Raw genomic sequence first — 6,827 nt, forward strand, 5'->3', positions numbered from 1 at the left:
CAATATTTAGGAAACTATTTGTTCTCAGATAAAATCTTATACAAATGGACCAAGTATTAATGAATCGCTTATTGCTAATAAGTGACGAAATTAAAATAGTAATGACAACTCTCACACAAAGTGCTAGTTACAATAACGATGATAAGACAAAAAGCCTGCATTATCGTCGCTAAACTAAAAGCAATGTTGGGTAAATTTGGTCATGAATTGCATACTTACTTTAATACCTCTCAAGAACCAGATATAGATGAAGTGTCTACACTCACTAGCATACAGCTACATGGAGAGGAAGCATTAGTAGAGCTAGAAGTTAAAATTGAGTCAGGGGCTATATCACAAAATGAAGCTTCAACAAGCAGTACATGTGCCGTTTTGTCCAGTAAACTTCCAAAGCTATCCTTACCGATTTTTGAAGGCAACATCCTTGTTTGGCATCAATTTTGGGACCAATTCAGTTCAAATATAGATAAGAGAAACTTACCTGATGTAGATAAGTTATTGTATTTAAAAAAGTTCCCTCACAGGCGAAGCTAAGAATACTCTAGAAGGATTGGATGCTACTAATAAAATTATCAAATTGCAGTAACATTACTCAAGCAAAGATATGGTAAAGAAAGTCAGATTATTGATGCTCATTACGCAGCATTATACAAAATCGAACCAAAAACGAGTGCAGATGGAAGGAAGACACTCAACGAAATTGAAAGGCACTTACGTGTATTAAGCTCTATGGGTGAAAATGTAAACCATAACCATTTACGATTCATTATCATGGAAAAGTTTCCAGCAGATATACTCTATGATCTTAAAATGAAGACGTCAAATGAATCAGTTGAAGAAATAAGAAACAAATTAGAAGTCATAATTGCAGCCAAAGAAGATGTGGCAAAAAATACCAGTGATATTATGATGTCAGAGAATTCTACTCATTATACTACTGAAGCATTATATGTGAATGATAAACAATTTGGACACAGAAAAAACCAGATGATAAAGAGAGGAAATTTATCTTTCAAACAAAGAACAGAAGATAGCAGGCGATCAAAATTTTATCCTGTAAGAAAAGATGCATTTTCTGCCAAGGGCACACTTTAACGATCAATGTCATGAAGTGAAAGGTATCGAAGAAAGGAAGGCAGTTATAAAGGATTTGTGTTTTATTTGTTTGAAACCCAAACACCATGGCAAGGCCTGCTCCTTTGAAGTAGAATGCCCGCACTGTAATCAAAAAGGAATCCATAATAGAGCACTGTGCCCAAAGAAATTTCAAGCATAAATGTAAAGTTGTGTACAAACTACGATATAGTTTTTTATTCTTCCGTCCAAATAAATAAATAGGCAACAGTTATTATTATTATTATTTATCTGGTAAAATAAAGCTAGACAATATTTTTTAATTGATAAAATCTAATTTGTATAAATACCATCCGGGAGTATTCATGAAAGACCTGTATAAATGTTAGCAGTCATAATATATTTTTAATCATCTGTTGCTACTAGATTGAGCTTACCAGATCTACCGGTGCGTAGCGCGAAACTTGAATTGCTATGGGATTTAGAATCTATAGGTATTACACATCTTCGTAATGACAGTCTGGAAGAATAGGCGGTAGGATAGTTTAATGATTTAATTTAATTTTGAACTTTAATTTCAATGTTTGAAAAATCTGTTAAAGCCCTTAGATTCAAATTCATTGTTGTTATATGAGCCAAATTTTAAGAATTGACCTTGAAGAAAGAGTTAGTACTTAGTATGGAGTTGGTATTAGTAGTAGTAGTAGTCTCAATTTATGATCCATGCGAATATGCAATTCCAATAATACTACCAGATAAAATATTACATAAAGATTTATGAACGTCTCATGAAATGTGCGGTTAAGTATCTTAAGTTTAATAATATAACTCGACAATATTTCTGGACATATAGTCAAAGGACTAGATTTTTAAGAAATATTTGAATGATTGGTTAATAATAGTAACGATTATAAATTCTTGTTTGGCGGGGAGGGTCTCGCGAAATAAATTTTAGGTAAATAGTTAGCCTCTAGACACCAAACAGCCCAAGTAAGAAAGGGACATGTCTAGCTATTAGAGCCATACATTTAGAAATAGTACACGATTTGACAGCAGAAGAAGGCTTACTTGCTCTTAGAAGAATGATATCGACTAGAGGGGTACCGACAATCATAACTTCAGATAATGCGTTATATTTCAAACTTATATCATAAATAGTATCAAAACCGTATTGCATCCAGAATCAAATCCAATGGAGATTTATACCAGAACTGGCTCCACGGTTTGGCGGTTTCTATGAAAGATTAATAGGCTTGGTTAAGCACTGCATGAAGAGGACGTTTCAGAAACACTTACTGAAGGATACCCAGTTGATGACAGTAATGAAAGAAATTGAGGCAATATTAAATACGAGACCATTAATGACTGTAGACACTAAAATGGAACATGTTCTCACACCAGCCGACTTCCTTACAGCTGGTAGATGTATCACCTTAGTAGATTCGCAGGAAAAATTACTACTAGAAGGTGCAACTACAAAGGTAGACCTAGTAAAGAGCTGGCGAAAAGTTAGAATAGTTCTAGAGGAGTTAAAAGAAAGGTTTGAAAACCAATATCTTCCGAGCCTGAGGGAACAATATTGGAATTCTCACAAGGATCCTAGAATATTATCGAAGGAGTTACCTAAAGTAGATCAGATTGTACAGATCAAAGAAAATAAAACCGTGAAGATTGGAGAGTTGGCAAAATAGTTTCTCTTATTAGAGGATCTGATAGTTAATGGAACCGATTAACGAGATTGAATTACCTATTGACAATGCAGAGTCGATCAGAGGTGATAGCACAGTAATAAATGAAATTAGCAATAATTTAGATGAACAACTAGATAAAATACCACTCCGTATAGCGAAAGTTTAGGCGCTGAAAAAGATAAGAACGGACGAAGGAGTTGTCAAATCAATATCTCTTTCCTTTCGGGCGGGAGTGTCGCGAAAGGTCGCGAAATCATTGAAAGGCTGGCAACACCAAAGTGAGTATTTGCTGATGTATACATAGATATTGTGAGTATGTTCCTATATTTACGCAGATATTGTGAGTATCTTTCACCAAATATAAGTATATTATATTATGAATATTGTCCATAGATAGAATACTATATCGTCTATGTGTATTAAGTGAGTTTTGCACACTTTTCTGTTGAGAGTACCGCGTACAGAATATATCTTGCATGAGTGAGTGAGTGGTTTACTGTAGTACCAACATTCCCTGACTATAAAGTTACAATATGGCCGAAAGTACAAATGCGCGCCATTTAAGTAGAACTTTTGAAGTTGTGTTTAACTAAAGATCTAAACATATAAATGTGAGTGGGTTTTGTGTTACTTTTCTATTCGCACATGTGAGTTGGCTTTTGTTTCACTTTAGATTTATAAGTGAGTGAGTTTATGTTTTACTTGCAATTCACACACGTGAGTCGGTTTAAGTTTTCCTTTTATTCACATTACATTCATTTCACTTTGATTTATGCAACACTGAATGCGGCACATATAACTTATAACACTCTAACTTGTTTGTCATACAGTGAATGATCATTTACTTAGCTTAATTTACCTGTATACAGAATTTACCGTGTAAACTAGACATCTACCCGCTGTAAGCGTGTTAATGTTCCAAACTGAGAAATTACATATGACTAATTTGAAGGGTGTTTATACTTACATTTACATTTGAGACGTCGTGTCGTTCCAGAGTGATAGTATGTCCGTATAACTTGTAACTTACCTAAATGAATATCTCGCCGTATGTTCTCGTCTGGAGAGATTCCGCGTGGAGAGGAACTTACAACCACGCCCTCTGGGTTCTGATGCTCTGAGCGATTCCACTTACCTACATCCTTATTCCTACCTACCTACATCCTTATTCCTTACTTACCTACATCCTTATCCCAACTTACCGGAATCGGTACTCCGATCGATTCCACTTACCGGGATCGGTACTCCGATCGATCCCACCTTACCGGAATCGGTACTCCGATCGATTCCACTTACCGGGATCGGTACTCCGATCGATTCCACTTACCTAATGGAGTCTGATGCTCTGAGCGATCCCTTATGGTGGGGAATTTATAGCCACAAAGCGGTGATCCGTGAGTCATCCGGCGGGAGGCGACCAGCAATCGCCCGGTACTTCCCTCGTAGAGTGGGGGAGGATCCGATTTAATTGTGCTTTCACATTAGTAATCTAACTCTGAGATGATGCCGAAAAGGCGCTATAACAATTGCGGCTTAGTTTATGCACTTACTTAATGTACCAAATCAGAACCTGGAACGTCGCGTTACCTGTTTACTATTTTTGGCACCCTTAGGACTAATATAAAGCTTTGGCTCTAACTTATATTTACGAGACTGAACTTGTACTAAATTACTATTCTAATCTTGACAAGATAACCATCCAGTATCAGTTCTATAAGTCCTGGTAGCCTACTCACTGGCATTGCGACAGCAATGTCATAGACTCATTTATAATTAACAGGAGCGGTCTCTCTGATGTGACACGATAAGGAATTTGCCGCCATCTAGGAATGTTGTCTTGGAAAACCACAGTCCGTATAACACAGAACATTACAAGGTATGTCATGATGCTGTTATTTTTCGTTTCCTTCCGACATATGATCAACTTATTAAAAAACCCTTACTCATAAATGCGAAGCAGATTTAGACATATTTGATTTTGTTCTCATATCAAGAGATAACCTACACTTACACACATTGAACATACCTATTTTTATATTTTATTAGGTGCGACATCATCGCACGTGATATTTTACCTTTTCGCCACTAAACCCCCAAACGGGCGAAAACACCGAGATAGTGAAAAGAAAATCCAACATATTGCAAAACTCGAAGATCGAACCCTAGACCTTCAGCACTGTAGTCGTATCATATAACTACGCCACTGAGGCAGTAGGTACCAGCTGACATTTACATATGTACAGCCTGATCTGCATGGATTTGATATTTAACATCTTCATCTTCGATATAGTTATAAAAGAAATTTAATGTATCGACAGTGGTCTTACTCTATTAGTCGGAATTGTCTTTTAGTAATAAATTTTATGCATAAGATGTACTTACTTATTTAGTAGGTCAGTGTGCAAAAATAAGGTGATTCATTTATGTTGTAAGTATAAACATTAAAAGTGATTTTTGTTTGAGTAGGGATACGATGAACTCACTAACAATTCGTCCGATTTATATTTCATTTAAAAATATTTATTGTGAACCTGAACCGGCGAACTTCGTACCGCCTAACAGTCGAATCTTTTTTTTTTTTTTTAATACTTATTTTGCTATTCAGGACACCGGGTCAGCGAGTAAGATAAAAAAAGAAAAAAGAACGTTGATACGTCAACAATTACAATACTATGTAAAAAAAAAAAAATTATAAAACCCTTTAAAATTCTTTCCATCTAACGACACTCAATTGTTTTGCCTTCCCGGAACCCCTCCACTAACACTAAACTTTACGGTATGGTATTAAAGTTCAAATTGAGTTCTAAGTATTATTAGGAATCTTTTGTATGGAAATATAGAAAAGTGTTGTTTTGAACTTTTTCAGGCAATTTTTTAATTTTCTCTCCGTAAGAACCATCCTCGTACTTTAAGGAATAATTGGTTCAGCTGCTCTCGAGATTTGCGCTTAGCAAGACATTCAGTGATTTATTTTTTATATTATAGATTTCAATATGTAATAAAATCATAACCCATTCCGATTTGCATTTATTTTCTTTCATCCTAAGATATTTTTATTACGTAGATACGTTGTCCGAGCTCAATAGCTTACTAACTTTTTGTATTTTTATAAATAAAATGCCTTCCTGTGTTTTAGACGATGTACAATTTATACTTACTCCAACAGTGAATAAAAAAAACGTTTCATTTCATACTTTAGTTATTACTAACGTATGAAATTAAACGTTTTAAACTAACCGCGACAGTGGTTGGAGGATGACTAAGTAAATGTCGGGCAATTACCTTGTTTTCGTCTTGCCAATTTTGAGCTCGGACAACGTATCTACGTAATAAAAACATGTTAGGTCGGGACGACAAAAATTTCCAATGACACACAGTCGCTATTTAACAATCGCGAGGGTCTCGTGGTATATATTCCCTGTTTTTGAAAATTGGAGGTCATGTTTAGCATTTAGGACATCTCTGTACGGTCATCCTTCACACCAATAAATGGAATTTCGATATATCGGTGACTTGGACCACCGTGCACATGGCAACACTGGTTTTGGCTCACTCCGTCACGTCAGCGGGGGTGGACGGTGGACACTTGGAACATTTTGTGTGGATCAAGATTTTGTAAGAATAATTATGTATCTTAATTCCCTTATATAGAGTTTAGTTTCGGTTGACTAAACTTAAGGTTACATCTTGTATCAACATAATAGAACTAAAAATCTAGAAAGTATGTTGGCTATCATGATAGCTTACATATGTGTTTGCATTTGTGTATTTTATTTATTTTGTGTGCGACAATGGAGAAAAGAACTAATAAAAAAACGGCACTTGCAAAATCTATGAATTTTCTTTTCCAGTGATTGTTATCATAGTAATTGATGGTTGGACGGAAAAAAATCATATCTGTAAGGCACTTATCATATTGTTAGATTTCTATGTAAAATTGGAAATAAATAACGGAAAATTGGACTGTAATTAATTTTTGAGTAAGAGATCTAAACACTGTATACCAGCGGTCGGCAACCTTTTGGTAGGCAAGGGCACAAGTTGGCAAAATTAACTAAAGGC

At 35.4% G+C, this 6,827-nt stretch overlaps 1 long non-coding RNA gene across 1 annotated transcript; it reads left to right on the forward strand.

The window, feature by feature from the left end:
- Positions 1–2,007: 2,007 nt before the first annotated feature.
- On the forward strand, positions 2,008–5,254 carry LOC119192291. Its single transcript, XR_005113613.1, has 3 exons — positions 2,008–3,412; positions 4,546–4,641; positions 4,812–5,254. It is a non-coding gene; the product is annotated as an uncharacterized LOC119192291 (long non-coding RNA).
- The last annotated feature ends 1,573 nt before the right edge of the window (positions 5,255–6,827 follow it).

The sequence above is a fragment of the Manduca sexta genome, unplaced genomic scaffold (assembly GCF_014839805.1).
Source record: "Manduca sexta isolate Smith_Timp_Sample1 unplaced genomic scaffold, JHU_Msex_v1.0 HiC_scaffold_2585, whole genome shotgun sequence".
NCBI classification, from domain to species: Eukaryota; Metazoa; Arthropoda; class Insecta; order Lepidoptera; family Sphingidae; genus Manduca; species Manduca sexta.